The sequence below is a fragment of the Dipodomys spectabilis genome, unplaced genomic scaffold (genome assembly GCF_019054845.1).
Source record: "Dipodomys spectabilis isolate Male_0828 unplaced genomic scaffold, ASM1905484v1 ptg000783l, whole genome shotgun sequence".
In the NCBI taxonomy this organism is placed as follows: Eukaryota; Metazoa; Chordata; class Mammalia; order Rodentia; family Heteromyidae; genus Dipodomys; species Dipodomys spectabilis.
The window spans coordinates 25,171,138-25,191,313 of NW_024871460.1; the positions used below are offsets into that span (position 1 = coordinate 25,171,138).

Genomic DNA, 20,176 nt, shown 5'->3' on the forward strand with positions numbered 1-20,176 from the left:
TAATAATGTTAGCTACCCAGGGTACTACTTGACTAATTTAGATCTAACCCATGGTGTGGGGAAGAGTGTGATACTGATGAATGAGACTAGCAAAGACTCTGAGAACACTTGGTGGCAAAAACAAACTATGCGTTCTCCAAACCTGCTTCCTTTTCCTTCTGAGTTTTCTTCAGTTTTCCACTCTTCTTCCAGAGAACTGCTTCGTCTCTGACTGACTGGCCTGTGAAAATCCCCACATTTGATCATTTAGCCTTTTGCTTCTCCTTCCATGGGGGCACGGAGTGTCAGAGATGGAGGCTGTGTCCCCAGAGCAGCTGCGGAAAAGCTGTTTAACCCAAAAATATCCACCCTGGATTTCATGTAAGCAAGGAAATACATTGTGCAAGAATATGATGAGACTTGGGGCTGCTGTTCTAACAGTTAATCTACATCCATATACCCTCTATACATTGATGTAAAACCTTCTACGTTATATATCATTTTTATTTATTGTAAAAATACTGCACAGAGGGGTCACTGTTACATGAGTAATGAGTCCATTTCCTATCAAATGTTGTTACCTCCTCCTTTGTTTTTCCCCTACCATCCCTTCCCTCCCCACCTCCCCAACTCCTCCCTCCCCACCCCCTGAAGTTGTAAAGTTCATTTTCAACACCTTCTTTCATTTTGCTACATCTGTCTTCACAATCATATTCACACACAGTGGGCAAGTTAATAAACAAATATTTGGAGAAATCCACAAATAAGGATAATCTACACACACTGAATAAAGGTTGGCATTGCAACTTCAGTCTATCTCGTATGTATAAAATAGAGCAGCAAAATAAGCAGATCATTTAGTTCCCTGAGGAATATTATCCATATAATACATGTGTGAACCTCCTAGAGTATGGTGCCTACGTCAGACCCAAGACATGCAGTTGAAACGCCAGGTGCTCATGTGTTGCTATGGTGTGAACATTTGGCAGAGGGCTCTGAATTTGTTTGGTAGATCAGTTAGGTTCTTAAATAGCTGCTCCCATTGATGAGCAAGTACTGCAAATAAGTGACAGTCTACTCAAGAATATTCTATGAGCTTTCTCCTATCACTGCCCCTCAACCAGGCATTACTCTAGTTTTCTTGACTAGTACACTGAACAAGACAGATTTGGTCTCTGTCTTCAAGAATCGTATCATCTAGTAGGAGAAATATATATTTACTACATGGTGATAGGTATTACCAAGGAAATAGGCCAGGGTATGTTTTATTTTCTCCTTTCTGGAGAAAAGGATACTGTTATACTTCTTCAGTTACTTAAGCAGCAAAGTAACACAAGAAGGACTTTTGCTATATGAAAAATATAGCAAATTCTTTAAACTTGTTCTTTCTCCTTGGTCATAATTGGTAAAGTATGGATAGCAAGTTGGGAATAACGTTTGGGAGTGGAGGTCATACTTTTGTCTTACATGTGCTGATTTATTAAGGTACTGATGGGACTGTGCAAATGAATTAACCTGTGAGTATATAGCCATGAATCTCCATGTAGACAGCCATATATAGATATGTATATATAAATTTCCTTTTTGTACCTATTGCTAGATTGCTCAATGGCTAAGGTCTTTTAAATTCCTTAGTTAATTCCTTAATAAGATATCAAAATTAGTGAATTATTGAGCCTATAATTATCAAACCTGGTTTTCTTTTATTCAAATCCCATGCCTCTAATACATTAGTCATATTGCTACAGCTTACTTTCTTTAAGCTCAACTCATTTTACCTATTTATCCAGTTTCAAACACCTTCAGAAGTACTTACTGCTTAATGCATTATATTCAACTTCATAATAGCATTTCAATGCCCTTCACTGTTTGGCTCCAAGTAGATTTCTAATTCCATCAAGAATACCCACTGTCTGTCTCAACCACACAACCAAAATCTTGAACTCATCCTTAGTTCCATGTAAGCCCACCTGCTTTTCCTTATTTTTACTTCTCCACAATATTTCCAGGCTGTCCCTTGACTCGTCACCCAATGGACTACCTGAATGTCCACTGGTCCTATGGAATGAACTAGCATCAGGGATGGGAGCTGAGGGCAGGATGGCTGAGCCCGCACTCTGGACTGGTACTAGAGATCACTGCAATGGTGCTGCCTGAGGATGTTTTTGGATATTAGTAGCAATGAGTCAGGGGAATTGGCTCACTCCTACACCCCTGCCTGCCCTCTTATTAGAATGAATAGACAGCCCCATCCCACAGTTAGCACCCTCTGATCTGCTTTCTTCTGAGGAGTGGGTATGAGGGATGAAGACTGGGCTTAAGGGTGCCTCAGGAATCAGAATCTGGAAGTCGTGCCTTGCATATGTCTACTGCTTCACCATCATCTGAATATGTACAAAGTGCAGAATTCAAACAGGGACTAACGAACACTGAATTTCCAGGAGTGGAAGGTGAGTTCTGAGATTTGCATGTTAAAGCAGTTTTCTTCACAGATGATCCAACTATGAGAATCACTTCTCCACTGATGGGCAGGCAGCTTGTGAGACAATCTTCGTACCAGTCCTATTATTGCTGTTATGAAACTAAGGGCTGATTTAATTTCATTTCTTCATGCATTTATACCAGTGAATGGCTCTCTATTGCCTTATGGATGTAGTGGGAGAATGAAGGGTGAGGAGAGCTGGAGTGAGGGAAAATAAGGGGTGCTTCTTCTGGGTGCAGATTTGATAGCCACATGGAAAGGAGGAAAATATTACTGATATCCTTAATAACAGTCACTGCTTTTTTGAATATTAAACACTGAGCTGGCAAACCCAAAATGTCCGCAGTCCCCAGTGCTTCCCACTTGCTTTCCCCCACCATTACCCAGTCCTGTTTCTATAACTTATATCCTCATCTCTGAATCTTCACACTACTGTGGCTCGTGGTGAGATCCTGAGAGGAGTATTAAGGAAGGTCTCATTACATTTCCTTATTGTTATTTGTTCCCACGTGTGTTTTATAATGTATACAGTAGGTCCTAGAGTCTAAATGGTTAAACAGACATTCATGTGGAATGCTTATCCTTATTTAACTAATCTACACCTTCAAAACACTGCCAGCTGTCTTGACTATGCAGCAACCTGATTCTCTAAGCTGTTACTGAGGACTGGATCCTCTTTTCTGATGCTAAGGCTGGGAATTCTGTGCTTTAGATTCTCCTAGGACTCGAATGAATTTCCTTTTGGTGCTCATCCATTGGAATCAGCATTGCTATTTGATATTTGGAATTTCTCATCCTAGTACTTGACCTTGTAGGTATTGTTTTGAAGCAACCAAATCTTGCTCTGGTGAGATTAACCCTTACTTGTGTCTCTACCCAGGTCACAACCAATTACATATATTGATTATTCACATAATTCAGAAAAAATTAAGTATTGCCTTTAGCTAAACACTTATTCTTTCCTACCTATGGTCTAACTCAGATTATTCTTCATTCCCTTATGTATTTGAAATGCAAAATGTTTATATTCTTAGCTTTTTGAAACTGTACCAATTAAACATGTCAGCATAATAATCACTAGATAGCAAATGTTGATTCTATGTATCTAGTGCTGGTATGTACATGAACAACTCAGAGCCATTTAATTTCTTTTTTAGTTAAATATAAATTTATACCGCTTTGGCTACTCTTTCCAGGACAGCCTTGTCACAGCCATAAATCATCTCATTTCAGCAGCTACAGTAAATAATTGGGCCCCTGAGATATTGTTTTCCATCTTCTCTGCAGAGAGCGCCCTACAACCTTTGGGTTCTCCCCAGGGGCGGCAGGGTGATGGTGCTGTTGCCTCTGGCCTTTCATTTATTATTTATTTCATTTATTGCAGGACTCAGAACAAATTGGAATTGGCAAAAAAAAAAATTGGAGAGGCAGGCTGTGGAATGATAATAGTCAAAGTTCTTGTGATTACCAGAAAGTGTGAGGAGAAAACAGAAAGTGGAGAGATGAGAGCAGCACCATGTAATATTTTAAATAGAAGATTTTTTCTTTAAAGAAAAATTCTTGTGACCTAACTATCAGATTGTTATAGCTTATTTTATATTTTATTGTATTGTCAAAGCAAGGCCTCCCTTGGAAGCAGTCTTCAAAGGTTCTGGCTAAGCCAGGAGCTGAATCAGGAACTTGATTGCTTCCCAGGGGACAAAGATGTCCCCTCTACCGTTTCTCTGGTAGTCAGCACCATGGACTGGTCACTTTCCCCAGTCCTACAGTGTGCAAGCGCTGGCTTACTAGCATGTTATAAGCCTTTCTGCTTAGTTTCTGGTTGACAAAATACTTTACTGTTTTGTACAAAGATTGAATTTGCTGCAGTTGAACTTGACTCCAGTTCAGTAGATCTTTATCATATACCATTCATATAGTGCTAAATTCTTCTAAAACAAGGGGCTTTTAAATGACGTGATCCCAATCAACGTTAAGAAATGTATTTTTCTAAAATACATAGAATCTATCTAGCCCAGTAGCCAATACAGAGTCAGTACTTAATACACTGACTTTCTTTGTCTTCTACATACGAATATAAATGAAATAAAGATACAAACACACAGGCAAACATATATTCTAACTTTAAGAATTTTAGAGTTTGCATAAGGGTCCTAAAGGATCCATAGTAATAGACAAGCACTATGAATATTCTTCAGGTGAGGAAATGGGGAATCTAGAGTCTGGAAGAGGAAATAACTTGGAGAATCACTTAGCTAGGTTTTATACACAGACCTGCCTAGATCCGGTCACTGTTCCTAACCATTATGTGAGACTACCACTTAGATCACACTTAAATCCATGCCACCAACTTAGATGTATCAATCAGTTGCTGTATAACAAAGCACACCCAACTTGGTCACTTAAAAGAACATTTGTGGCATTGTCTTGCACAGTTTCTGTAGGTTAGGAATTTAAGAGTGTCTTAAATAGGCAGTTCTGACTGGGATCTCTCTCTAATGAGGTTACAGTCAGAGTTGGCTGAGACTACAGTCATCTCAGGGTTTGACCAAAGCTAGAAGATTCACTTTTGAAGTGCCTCACATACATGGCTAGCAAATTATAGCTGGCTCCTGGCTAGGGGCTTCTGTTTCTTCTTCTGTCAATTGACTGCTGAGTGTCCTTAAATTGTGATGCCAGAATTTCCCTGCAATGAACAATCTAAAGGATTAAGGCCGAAGCAGCAATGCCTCAGAAGTGATATATTATATTCTTACCACATTATATTCACTGTATAGCCAACCCTGATTTGATGGGTGAAGAACTATAATAGTGTGAATGGCAGGAAGCATGGGTTATTGGGAACAATCTTGAGGCTGATTAGTATACCAAACCACTTCTTATTCTGTTTATATAACCTTTTCCACTCGAGATTCTAGCTAAGCATTCTTACTTTTTTCTATTTATTTTTCCTTTGTAGAAAATATTGGCCTCCCTCCCTACAACCTTACAGTATAGTGATTATGAAGGAAACCTTGTAGTTGAGGATCGTTTGTCTAGCTCTATTTGAGCTAATGTGAGAATAGGTTTGGCAGAATGGTGAGCTTCTCCACAGGTCATAATCTTTTCTCTGATGACCTGCTCGGTAGAATCTCCATAGCACTGTGTAATTCTAGAGACAGCTATGAAACAGAGCTCTCTTGATACCACATTTAAGGGCCAACCATGAATCAATTCTGTAAGGTACACAGAGCTATAAATATGTCTCTGCATTAATAATGATGATTGGTGGTTATATAGAAACACAGCATGTTGACAAATGCCTTATTGGGAAGAAGGTCATTTTATTTTGTTACCTCTCCTTTAATAATATTATTCATTCTGTGCATCTTTTCAGCCTTTATATAACTTAATGAAACAAACCACTAAAATACTAGTTAAGAAAGGAACTGTGCTTTCCAGAAATGATGCCTGATGAGATGTTTAAAAAGGCACTGCACTTCCAGTCCCTGCGTCTTTCTTGTTCCAAGGATGTCATTATCAATACTAATATAAATTTTTCATGGCTTGAACCATTATACAGGGAATAAATTTTTCAATTTTTCAAGTTCCACTGAGTATATTAGCAAAATTATGTCTTCCAGCAGTCCTGTGTGAATGCCAGTAACATCTCTAATTTTCATCATTCTAGATCTTTTTATATTTTTGCAGGTCTACAGTGAAGAAAGGCAAAACCTTCTCTTATTTCTTCTTCCTGATCACTTTCTCTTACCTTGCTAATGATCATATCTGAGCCTTTAAAATGATAAAAACCAAAACCAACTGAAGACCCATGACACATATTGATAAAATTGTAGACTTAAAGAAATCATATTCTAAGATACTCTGTTTTATCCTGAATTTTCCACCATTGATAACTCAAGATAACCATCCCTTCTCAAATCTTGGATTTGATCACACCTGCAAACCCCACTTTTTCCATGCAAAGGGACATATTCACATGTTCCGGAGAGTAGGTGTGAACATCTTTGGGAGGATTCTATGTTCATTATTACTCCTATATTTAAGATTCCTTAAAAAAATCACCCAGTGTGATGGGGAGACTCTTATAGAGTTTGAAGACTTCAATTTGTGTCTGATTTTGAACATACCAGCTAGGTAGTGCAGTTAATTTAATTTCTTCATTAACAATAGAAATGGGTACAAAAGCTAAAACATATTGTGCAGTTAGTGTATTTACCCATTCACAATTCTTATAAATATTGTATGTCCTCAGTTCTACAGGCTGAAGCACCATGGGTAGATAATGTCATGGGACCTATCTCAAGAACTTTCAGGCTGGTGAAGTAAGCAATCTATTGTCATCTGTGTAACCTAATGAAAAAATCATGAAACTTTAGACCGGACCCTATAGAACGACCTATATGATGGGAAGTTGTAATAATCAGGATTTGATCTACATAGAAGTTTGGAACTCCGCTAAGAAGTGACACCCCCCCCCCCCCTTCCCAATTGAGATGTGGAGAATATGCAGAGAGAGGAAGGAAGTACATCAGGATAGACAACAGCTGGTCTCCTGGGATAAAGTCTCCTGGGAGAAGGAAAGAGAGGGAGTGGAACTGACCTGCAGGGGGTTATTGTTGTTGCAGCAGGAAGAATGGCCAGATTAGTATCATGCCAACAATTAGAACACAATCCAAAACTCCTACTGATTTAGGCAAGTGGCCTAAGACAAATCACTTTATTTTCTACAATACATTCCCCTCTTTGACATAATAGAAATAATAATAGTAGTTCTAAGAATTACTATTAAATAAATAAGAAAATACTGGCTAGGCATGGTGGTGCATGCCTGCAATCTTAGGCAGAGAAAGGAGATCTGGGTTTGAGTTAAACCCCCAAATATTTAGTGAGACCTTGTCCCCAAACCAAACTATGCATGACGGTTCTTGCTTTTAATCTGAGGTAGTAAGAAGATGAAGAGGAGGATAACAATCTAAGTCTAGTGTGGGCAAAAATGTGAGACTTTATCTGGGGGAAAACACATGAAAAACAAAAATATTGGACATGTAGCTTAAGAGATAAAGTGCTTGCCTAGCAAATGTTAGGAACTGACTTCAAGTCCCAATACAACTAAATACATGAATAAATAAGAAAATACTTAAGAGCAGCATGCACATAATAAGGTAATTGATATCATAAATATTTCAGATTGTCTTAACTATGATCTTACTCTTAGAGCAGCCTTATGATGTAAGTAGAAATTGAGGCAGAGGCAATTAACTGTTCTAGGGTCTTACAGCAAGTACAAGAGAGAAGGTATTTTGATGGGGTACATCTGCCTACATGTACCTGGTGCTCTCCACCACAGATGTCCCCCAGAGATGATAGGATACTGCACTCAGGTTTGTAAACTAAACCATAAATAAAAGGCTAGTGATGGTTTACAAATACCAACTAGCTACTCTTTTTCCTTCTATTGTTACTCATATAGTATTTTAATAACAGAAATAAAAGCTGTGTAAGGCTGATCTATTTAATTCCTTCTCCTAATTCATTTTCTGTCTATATTAATTCTAGTAAGAATGAAAGAGAGTAAGAATAAGCAATAAACCCCAGGCGCATTTGTGTCTTTGTTGACTTTGTGGCCTTGGTCCTTTTGGCCTGGGTGCTAGAGTTTATTTCTGAGGTACCAATAATATTATAACAGCTTGCTCCCTGTTATGTTCTTACATGCTGGAAATCAAGTGTTTGAGGTAATTAAATAATCTGGTGAGTGGTGATGAAAACTATTTGAGGTTTCTTTAATTTCAAAGTATTAGACTACAGAAATGTACTTGACACTAAAATTATGCAAGCATATTTAATCTTCCTGAAATAAGTTGGAAGACATTTTAAGAATTGTGCTACTCTGAGGATTCCTACCACCGTATTAGTGACAGTTGCCCTGCTGTAGTGCAGGAGGGCTGGATTAATATACATTTTGAATTGGTTGAATGCCAGATCATCTTCGCTTACTGGAAGTTGTCATGGATTGAAATTCTAAGTCATTGATTAATTTTGTAAATTGAGAAGGCTGTAATGAGGGCTTTCAAATAGTTTCCTTTTAATTTCATTAATGTGAAACAATAAAAAGAATTATGTCTCAAGTGAGACGTGCATAACCTTGTAATGTATGCCCAACAAAATCAAGCAGAACTCAGAAGATGAGAAGTTTCCATTTCTGAAGTGATGGATTTTTTTTTTTAACATTCATGTACATATCTGACAGCAGCAGAGTTCAAGTCTTTAACAATTTGGATGCCTGAAAGATAATCAAAGATGGATTTATTCTATCATACACACAACCACCTCCCCCACAAGCATATTTGTATCTATTGGTGATTTTAAACAATGATTATTTAGCATTGAGGGAGGGTACAGGAGTCCCCTGTACCCCACTATTAATTTGTATGATCCCAGACCTCCAATTTCACTTGTAAATTCAGGGGGAGTACTTAGCCAGAAAAAAACAGCATGGGATAAAATATTATTATGAGGTGCATCTTTTTGTATTGATTAGCTGAATTAAAGACTGAAGAGTGATCCTGACAGCTTGGAGCTCAGCTTTCAAAGTAGGGCCCAATAGCATATCCTATGCATTGATGGAAATAAGACAGTGAAATTCCATTCTCTCTTAATAAGCTTTCTCCCATCTCAAAATTCCCTTTGCTATGCTTCAACTCCGATGTGAAAAAGGAGAACATGTTCAGATATTGAAAAACCGTAGGCCATTACCTACTTTACCACTCATATCAAAGACACTGAAAAGAAAGCACATGTACAATTGATGGATTATTCTCATCATGAAAGTCTGATGACCCCACTTGGGTTTTCAAACAAGGCATTTAATAACCACTGCCTTGTTAAAAGGTGGAAAATGATCTGGCTGGTGGCCTGATAGGACGAGGTTTTATTGATTTTACTGAGGCCCTTGACTTGGGAGATCACAGGCTCCTTAAGGGCAAACTTAAAAGGAAGCATTAAGATGGATGAGTAATTACCTGTGTGATGGATGTCATTCTGTAAACATCAGGATTGGGTAGCTTCTCCTCTGGGTATCAATTGATGGGGGAGGGAGAGAACATAGAATCTTCTTCCAACCATTGTTAGTCTTCTTGCATATTTATGGATTTGTTGGAATCTGAGTGTCGATGATTTTGAAAAGATAAACACTTTTCCCTTAAATGTTGGTTTACAAAGAGGAACAGATAGATTGTTATGGGTGCTAGAACAACAAAAGGATGTTTTGAATACTGCTGAAAAGAAAGATATAAATGCCATGAACTTTCTTGGTTTCTCTTAAAAGAGATTTTTATTTTATTTAAGTAGTTGTACAAAGGAGTTGCTATTCAACAGAACAGTTTATAAATACAGTGCCTCTTGATCAATGTCACCCTTTTTAACATTTTTACCCATCCCTCCTACCCGACCCCTTCCCTCACTTTTCTTGATTTTTAGGTTATGTATTGAATTTTTTGCCATTTAGCAAAGCAATTTATGTACACAATGCATCTTGATCTATGTCATCCTTTCAACACTTCAGACCCCATCAACCAACCCCTTTCCTTATTTTTTCTCAGTTTTGTGGCATATATAATGCATTCTTGTCCACATTTTGCTAATTTCCCCTGTTCATTCATCTACCCTCTCCTCTTCCCCCCGCCCCTTGCAAGTACTCATTTCCTGGTACTCATTTTGTTAGTCTTTGACTTAGTCTTTCTAAAGAGTTATACTAGTTGTGTTATCCATAGATTCTATTATAGTTAAGTTAATTCATTTATAACTGCTTGAGTGCCTTGCCTCCCAATGTGCTTACTTCTGGATTTATAGGCATGTTCTAGTTCCTACTAATGAGGGAAACCATGCAACCTATGTTTCTTTGTGTCTGGCTTACTGCACTTAACATAATACTCTCCAGGTTTTCCCTTTCCTTACAAATGGATTGAACTCTCAAAAAATAAACCCTCAAAGAAACCACAACCCAATTAATACATGGGCCAATGACTTAGAGATTTCTCAGAAGAAGAAGTAAATCTGACAATAGACACATGAAAAAATGTTCAACATTTCTGGCCATAAAGGAAGTGCAAGTAAAAACAACACTGAGATTCCACCTCACCCCAGTTAGAATGGCCATGATCAAGAATAGTAATAATAACAAGAGCTGGCATGGATGTGGCCAAAAGGAACTCTTATACTGTTGGGAAAGTAAGCTATTCAATTACTTTGAAAGCAGTGTGGAGGTTCCTCAAAAACTAAACATAGACCTACCCTATGACCCAACAATTCCACTCCTGAGCGTTTATCCAATAGAACACAAAGAAGGGTATAATAAAGCCACCACCACAGCCATGTTTACCATAGCCAAGATATGAAATCAGTCCAGATGCTCCTCCATGGCTTTCATGGTTTCAAGTCTCCCTAGAATTAATATCTTCCAAACCTGAGCTCTCAGCCAGGTGCTGGTGACTCACACCTGTAATCCTAGATACTCAGGAGGCTGAGGTCTGAAAATCATAGTTCAAAGCCAGTCTGGGCAGGTAGTTATCTCCAATCAATCACCAGAAAACCAGAAGAGGAATTGTGGCTCAGTGTGGTAGAGTGCTAGCCTTGAGTGAAGAAGTTCAGGAATAGTGCCCAGGCTCTGAGTTTAAGCCCCATGGCCAACATCAACAACAAAACAAAAACAAAAAAAGTAATAACAACAACAATAACAACAAACCCCTCAGTTGTCACGAAGCCAGTGTTTGAAGATCTTCAAATAATATCTGCAGAGGCCTTTGGGCAACAGTCTGGAAAGGAGTTTCTGGGTAGGAATCAGTGCTACTAGTATTTCAGGATTTCATAGAGTACTGGAGAATGGAAATAAAGAAGCAGTGCTTAGAGTGATAGAAATATAACTTGTCGTTGTTTGGAGCTCTAGGTGCCAGTATTTTGTGAATCAGTACACTCTGACCCTTTGTGGAATGGGATTCCTACGCCTATCTCCTATGGGGTAAGAAGTGTCACTGAATTTGTGTCATTTCTTGTGACTTAATAAAACCATGTTGTTGCATCCTTAACTATGACTTAATAAGGCCACATTGAGGCGAGAGAGGGAGTGAGAGAAGTTGGCCTCTTGGGGGAGTTGAATTTTTGTGATGTCTGAAATTCCTTTAATTCTATAATATTAGAGCATTTTTTAATGCAGCAAAAAGAAATTTTATCTGATTTGCTACGTACCACAGAAAGAATGAGTTTGGGATTCAGAAAGAAAGGGCCACCTGATTTCTAATTTGCCCTACCTCTTATCTGTGAGACTTTCGGCAAGTTTCTTATCTTTTTTTCTAACTCCATTTTCTCTCACTTTCCATCATTCTTTCTTTGTTCATTTTTTCAAACAACTATTGGTCAAATACTATATACTAAATGCTAGTAGAGAAATAACTTGGACGCTATACACCAGACTATAAGAGAAATCAATGATGATTTAAACATGATTGTTTTTCACAAAGAGTTATATACATAATTAAATGCAGTATTATCAGGGGCTTTCATGTACATAGATGATCCAGTGGATAGTGTGAGAGCCTAAAAAAAAGGAAGTGGTGGGATTTTCAGATCAGAGAATAGTCTGGAAACCATTCAGAGAGGAGATAATGTATAAGTTATTGCTGAAAACTGACCAACAAGGAATATGGTTGGGGAGGTGGGCAAGTGCCAAATTGTGGAGGGGGTTAGAGTTGTCAAGTTGTCAAGTGGTTACCCCTTGTTGGGGGATGTCTTTAACTGGATGGAGGATCAGGGATCAGCCTACGAATCAAGAAGACAAACACCATCAAAATAAATGTTCCCTGTGTGAAAGGTTACAAGTGTTTGTTTATAGACATCCCTCTAAAAGTCTAGATTTTACAGGTAAAAAAGAGATGGGGTGCTCTCTTCAGCAGCACATATACTAAAATTGGAACAATACAGAGATTAGCATGGCCCCTGTGCAAAGATGACATGCAAATTTGTGCGGGGTTCCATACTTTTTATTGGAAAATGAACCTTACAACTTCGGGCAGGGATTGGGGGTTTTGGGGTGGGAGGAACATGGGAGGTGGGGGAAGGAAGGGATTAGGGGGACAACAAGGGAAGGGTAACAGTGATCAACAAGTAATGTACTCATTGCCTTACTCATGTAACTGTAACCCCTCTGTACAGCATCTTTACAATAAACTAAAAAAATAAAAAAGAGATTGTGGGCCTCTTTAGATGTCTTTATGCATTTTAATAATGTATATAGCAACCTGTTTTTGTTTTCTTGTGATCACAAGCCAATGCTATCCCAGAATATTCTAACAATGTATTGAGCCCCTACACTATGTAAAGAAGAACAGAGATAATTGAAACATCACTATTGTTCTCAGAGATTCTAGCTTAATAGGTGAAGTCAAATAGAGACACTATGTTGAAAATGAACTATACAATTTATGGGGAGGAAGGTCAAGAGGGAAAAACTGGGGGAAAACAAAGAGGAGACACTATTCAAAAAGAAATGTACTCATTACCTGACTTAGTAACTGTAACCCCTCTGTATTATCACCCTTACAATAATTTTTTTAATATGGTATTGTTATAGGAGGAATCTCTTGTTTGTTAAGAAATACATTGTCCAAAGCTACCAGCAGTTCTTTTGTAAGAGACACCAAATCTTCCACTCACCTATCATGCAAGGAGTGTGACTCTTCTGGCTTCTATTCTGTGCTATAAAGAATAAGGTTTTTGTGCACCACATAGGATATGTCTAGAGCCAAAGAGTTCTATGAGATATGTGAATACTTTGTAAAATATCACATGAATTTCACTTGGTTTGCAAGAGATCTAAGCATTATTATAACATCTGTAAGCCTGAAACAAGGACAAGAAATCCCACATTTTATATCCAACTTGGGAATAAAAAATTTAATGGGTCAGCTCCAAGGGATCCAAGGGAGGTTAGATGCTAAAAATATACATTAATACTAATCATTGAACAAACCATTTTTGCGCCAAGGGGAGGAATGAATGTGACAGTACTTATGAGAATAGTTTGCAAAAGTATTGTTATTCATCTGTTGTAATTGTACTCCAGTGGTAGGATATATCTCATAATAATATATGGAAATTCTATTTTATGTGAGAAAGTGCCCAATGACTAGAATATCTTTTTCATTGTATTTATATTAACTGGCTTTTTCCAGAGAAAATACAAGTGCATAAGCATTTCAGTTTGTCAGAGTGATCTGTAGTGATCTTTAGTGAAGTATTGTTATAAATGATGAATGTATAAAAGGTATTTGATCCATTTTTCTCTCCTCTCTGGTGAATGTTATAAACACTACCTAAACTATATTGTAATATAGTGGACTGGTAAAATGCCAGAATTTCCTTGATTTCAACATATCATAAAAGGAATATCAAAGACCAATTTATTCTAATATATTTCTTACCTCCATATTTTCAGCCTACTGTTCATTTTTTAGCTTAAGTCTTTGATTCAAGGATATCCACAGGCTCTCTCTTAATTGTTTTTTTCTGCAGGGACAAAGTTGATTGGAAGGCCAATTCATATGCCTGTGATTTCTCCCAGGAAAAGAATTCTTTCTAATGTATTATTTTTGTACTCATGTGGAAATAGTGCACACTGTTGAAAGACATACCTTATATTTCAGGTGCATTCAGATTAATAGTCAACTTGGGAAGATATCTGTCTGGACTCAAAACATCTGATGTTTTGAGGCACACTTTCCTTGAACAATATTTCAATTTGAGTACATGTATTTTATTAGTGAAATCAATACCATTTTTACAATTTTATCCATTTTTGCTTTTCAAAACATATCCATTAAATATTGGATTTTGGAGGGAGTTCATGGTAAGTTGTATTTTTTTTGAGAGGAGTAAGAGTTTTAAAATGAAAGGTTTGAGGCTGGAGGTGTGGCTCAAGTGGTAGACAGTCTACTCAGCACGTGCATAGCCTTGGGTTCAGTCCCCAGTACGATTTCTTTGTTGCTTTGTATGTCCCTCCCCCGTGGTATAACCCCTGGTTTCACTGTATTTGATGCTATAATTTGGGGAGGGGAAGGGAAAAAACAAATTGTTGAAATAGGGATACAGGTGGACCCATTGCAACAATGAGATGTACAAGAAGCTATGTTGAAAAATGAACTTTACAATTTAGGCGGGGGCGGGGGGACGGGGGAGAGGGGGGAGTTGTAGAGATGGGAGGAAAGGGATGGTAGGGGATAAAACAAAGGAAGAGGCAACAATGCTTGATAAGAAATATGCTCATTACCTTGCTCATGTGATTGTAACCCCTCTGTACAGTATTTTCACAATAAAAACTTATGTTTTTAAAAAAGGAAGTGTTTTGGATAAGCATACACACACACACACACACACACACACACACACACAAATACACACACTTATATACATGCAACCATTGTAAGACTCATGGCTCTTGCATTAAGTAGGCTTGAGTTTGAGTTCCAGTTCTACGTGTATGTGAACCATGTAGTATTACCTCATCTCTTTCCTCCTGATTCTTTATTATCAAAATAGGGTTAATGATATCTGACAAAAGGATATTAATAAAGGTTTTTACCCACTTCTAGTCCATTGTGAATGACTGCAACCATTGCTAAGTGTTAATTCATAAGTGGCTTTGAAGAAATCTCATTTCATGGAGTGAACTGCCTAGATTATCTGTAAATAACCCAGTTTGTTTTCAGAACGACCCAGACTTGGGACCCCCTAAAGAGTCTTGTTTTCACATTACCTTCTTAGATTGGCTGTGGTAATTTACCTAGCAGCTCAGCGGGAGAGCTTGCCACATGTTGAGTTGACCTTAGCTATATTACATTGACCTTGAACAACTCAAGCATCAATAGCTAAGAAGTACTGGATCAAAAAGAAGAAAGAAAAAATATATAAACACAAAAATAAAACCTCCAAATTTCATTACATGACAATAAAATAACATCCATTTTCTTACAATATGTGCTTTCAAAAAACCCCCAGAAAATTCTATCATCAAAAGGAAGAAACAAAGTGTGTCTTCTTCCCCTTGCTTCAATATATTTTGCTATTGTTAGGCTTCAGTTTATGTTGTTTAGTTCCTTTTCTAAACACAGCATAGTGCATTATATATGTATGAAAATATACTGAAACCCAGCAAAAAGTATTTAAAAAGAGAGTGGTTAAGGGAGAGTAATACAGATAGGATGACTTAGATCACTAAGTACATTTTATGCAAGTTGGAAATATCACAATGAAATCCCTTTGGACAATTAATATAAGCTAACAATAAAAATAAGCCTAAAGCATTTTTTCCAATAAAAAATAGAATTGGGACCAGATATAGTGATGCACAGGTATAATCTCAACTAATTCAGAGGCAGAGATCAGGAGGAGACCAATTTTAGGACAGCCTGAGCAAAAAATTAGTGAGACCTGCATCTCCAAAAACAAGCTGACAACACTAGCATGTACCTGGAAACCTAGCTATGGGGAAGCCTTGAGTAGGAGGATGTCTGCAAGTCTGACTTTGGGCAAAAAGCATCAGACCCTATAAGAAAAATAACTAGAAGGAAAAAAAAATGGCAGAGTGCTGTCTAGCAAGCTGAGGTCCTGAGTTTAACCCCACTATAGCCAGCAATAATATAATCATACTGAACATATTTCTTTGAAGTAGTTTTTAACTGAATGGTGTATTGTGACTATATTTTCAGTTTTTAATGCACTCTAATTTTTTTAATGGAAGCATAAAATTACATTACCCTTTAATCAATTCTCTTGGGCATTTATGTTGTAACTAATCTTTTATTATTGTAAATAATACTATGGAAAACATTCTCATAGTCATTAGTTATTTTCATGAGAATACATTCAAATTCCTTAGGATAATACAAACTGAACCAGGTATGGGGGCATGTGTCTCTAATTCTGGCACTCAAAAGGTCAAAGCATATACACCATGAAACTGAATTGCCAGCTGAATTGCAGTGAGCCTGCTGGCCTCAAAAACACCAAAAAAAAAAAAAAAAAAAAAAAAAAACATAAAAGAAAGAAAGAAAAGAAAAGAAAGTGGAGGCTGCATTTCTGGAACTAGACACTGTTGGTTGCCTGCATGCTTTCATTCCCCCCCCCCCCCCCCCCCCCAGAAGGTCTCACTCTCCTTTGGTTTTCCCCTTTTCATCCACGTGGCCAAGTTCTCATGGCCAAGTTCTCAGTTCTCCTAAGGAGAACTGAGCCCATCTTTGTTCCAGCAAGGGCTGGATTCCTTTTGTTGATTACTGATTCAAAACTGACCCTGGGATCCCAGAGAAGCACAATATGTTTTCTGGGAGCTTCCAGTACAATGATTTGTTCCTCCTTGGAAGAACATTGCAAAAATGGCTTCCTCGGTGCTTTGCTACAAGCACCTGTGAGATCTCAGAAATCGTAGAACTCAGTCTTTGCAGAGCAAGCCCTATACAGGAAGACAGTCACCAGGAACTGCATTAGTGCCAACATTGCACCCTGTTTACCTTTCCACATCCAGATGTGTGTGCAAGCCGATGTACTTCCCCACGTCTAAAGCAGCTGGATTGGGATTGGAGTTTTCAGTGCTTATAGCCTGAAGTAGCTCAGCTGAAAAAGGGATCAGAAAGTAGGGGTATTAAGTGTTTACAAATTCTAATTTTAAGAATTGTAAATTAGGAAGTTAAACAACCTCATTCTCCTACAAGCGAGTGGTATAATTTCTTGAGAATACAAGTAAGTTTACTTTATGCTGAATGAGTTTAAGCTCATCATCAGAGTGCATGGCAATCTAAGCAATCCATGACTTTTCTTATTTTTGCTCTGTTAAAAATAAACAGTCTTTGCCCTTCCTCTCCACAAATTATGCCAACATCAAATATAGTGAACGCAAGGGTTATACCATGGGGGAGGGACATACAAAGCAACATAGAAATCATCTTATAAATATGTTAGAAACAGTTGCATGAAAGAAAAAAAAAACATATGAATACTTATCTTGGGGTTCATTCCCCTAACATCAACTTATCTGACCTTTTCTGCTTGACTCAAACATATACTAGTTATTGCAAATAAGGGAAACCAAATCGTTTAACTAGGGATAAAGGTGGACCCGTTGCAACAATGAGATGTACAAGTCGTTATGTCGAAAAATGAACTTTACAACTTTGGTGTGTGGGGGTGGGGGTGGGGGGAAGAGAGGGAGTATGGGAAGGGATAGGAAGGGGAAACAAAGAGGAGGCAACAATGCTTGATAAGAAATGTACTCGTTATCTTGCCCATGTAATTGTAACTCCTCTGTACAGTATTTTCACAATAATAAATAAATAGTCCTCCAAACAAGCTCTATTCTCCAGCTCTTCCCAAATATTCTCCATTCTCCCACCTGTGGTCATTTCTTTTTTCAAAAATTGTATTTTATTGTAAGGATGCTGTACAGAGGGGTTACAGTTACAGCATCATTACTGCCTCCATCCCCCGCCCCATCCCTTCTCTCCCTCCCCCTCCCCCACCCTGCAGTTGTAAAGTTTATTTTCAACATAGCTATCATTTCCTTTAGCATTTACTCAGATATCATCTTCTCAGGGTGATCTTCCCTGGCCAACCTCCTACAATGCTAAACTAACACAGTGCCTCAGGTTATAGTCCCCTTCTCTCAGTATTCCCCGCTTCTTAGCACTTATCACCATATAATTTGTTTGTGTAGATACATTTCTATTTGCATTGTATGTACATATAGTATTATGTAGTATAAAAGAATTCAGTTTTATGTAGCATTGTATATTATATTATCATTACATAGTATATAGTACTATATGTGCATATACTGCATCCATTTTTCCATCTAAGGTAATTATTATCTTCTGGTATTACCCTTCTACTCTCTTCAGATGATCAGCTCCAGGTGAGAAGGAAGGGACCTCTACATTCTTCATGGGTGTAAATAATGCCTGTCTTGTCCATGGCAGGAACTCAATAAGTACTTGTGAGTGATTGAACACTGCATCTCTGGATAGGTGGATGTGTTTATCTATCTACTTATTTATCACTTTTACTCTGTTATCTTGCCTATCCCTTTTCTTGAGACCTAGCCAGGAGGCCAAGGAGGCAGCTTTGCTGTCCTCAGAGTAGATATCCACCCACTTCTGGCAGAAGCACTAGAATCTTCACACACTGTCTCATAATCCTCCGAACATTGCTAGAAACACTCAGATTCTGGGTCACACAGCAACGGAAGTCCCTAGTGCATTATAATGAACAAAAATGCCAGAGATAAGCTGCTTTTTGCAATCAGATTTAGAAATAAAGTAGCTATGAATTCTGACCTTGCCATCACATGTGTGAAAAGTGTATATACGAGGTATAGAAATAGAAAGAACAAACTTCTTTTTTTTTCAGAGCATTATATCTTGTATTCCATTAAGAAAAACATTTGCATGCAGGAATAAGTCTTGCATATTAAAATTCCTCCTAATGTTTCACTAAGGCTTGCACTGTGTCTCTAGGTATCTCTTTTGGATGGGGATGGTCAGGTTGTGTCTTTTTCAAACAGAATTAGTTTTCAAAATTCCTGTGATGTGAGTGGAAATTGCTCACTACTTTGCTCTTCAAATGGCATCCTTGGCTCCTGAGAAAGATTTCTGAAAGCCTTTATTTGATTCTTGACAGCTCGGCATTCTTCTAGGCTGCCAGATGAGACTCTATCTTGTCTAAATGTAAATACCTGGTTACTTCACTCTCTGTCATGGGGGGCAGCTTATTCTTTTGGTAGGAAGCCTTGATTTTCAAGGAATGCGAGAATGAGGGTCTTCATTAGTAGGCAGGCTTCAGACTGTTTCCAGACCCTTTGTTTACTTCAATGGAGCAGACTTTGTTTTCCTGCCCAGTAAGTTTGACAAAGCAGTAAAAATCAGTCCAGTAAATGGGTCATAGTTTTGAGTGGGAAATCATTCTGGTTTTTTTTTTAAGTGCAAAACAGCTATTGTTTCATGATTGTGGACCCTAGTCCATCAGATGCAGGTAGCTCAAGCTGTACAGGGCACTTAGGGCCCAGACTGCTCATCTCAGTGGCCGGAAGGGGCATGGTTGGAGGAAGCCCAGGGGCATTGTCTTGGTCACTTAGAGGAACTGTTTGGTTAGACATCTTTAATAAAAACTCATGTGTTATACACATACTCATAAAGCCATTACCCACTTCTGTTTTTTTAGGGAGAACTTCAGATGAAATCACACTTTTATTTTTGCTGTCATTTCTGTAGCACATCTAGTTCAAGTATCTAGGTGTTTCTCCTAAATATCTCCATTTCAACTTCCAAATCATAGTCTTCCTGTGTTAGTTGAAAGCATTAAAGCTAGAAATTACCATAATAGTGCTATTTACCCCCTCATTTGTGGAGCAGCTAGTGCTATTTTTTCCCCCCTTGATTTTACAGAGTGCATTTCAGCTAGCGGTACTTGTGGTCCAGTTGATGAAATTCAATTGTACTTAGGGAACACAGTTGGGCATTGTATCAGAAGACTAAACCAGCAGGCTTGTCATTTCACAAAAGGGACTTCCAAAGATCGTGGTTCTTGTAATCAGAGAGTATTTCATTTGGTCTGTGAGGTTGTGGACTAATGTCTTATTTCACAGCTAATCATCTCCATGTGCTTGTGTAACTAGACCAG

At 38.0% G+C, this 20,176-nt stretch overlaps 1 non-coding gene across 1 annotated transcript; it reads left to right on the forward strand.

Moving 5' to 3' along the window:
* Positions 1 to 12,392: 12,392 nt before the first annotated feature.
* On the forward strand, positions 12,393 to 12,496 carry LOC122102491. The gene has a single exon (XR_006146505.1). It is a non-coding gene; the product is annotated as a U6 spliceosomal RNA (small nuclear RNA).
* Positions 12,497 to 20,176: the final 7,680 nt, after the last annotated feature.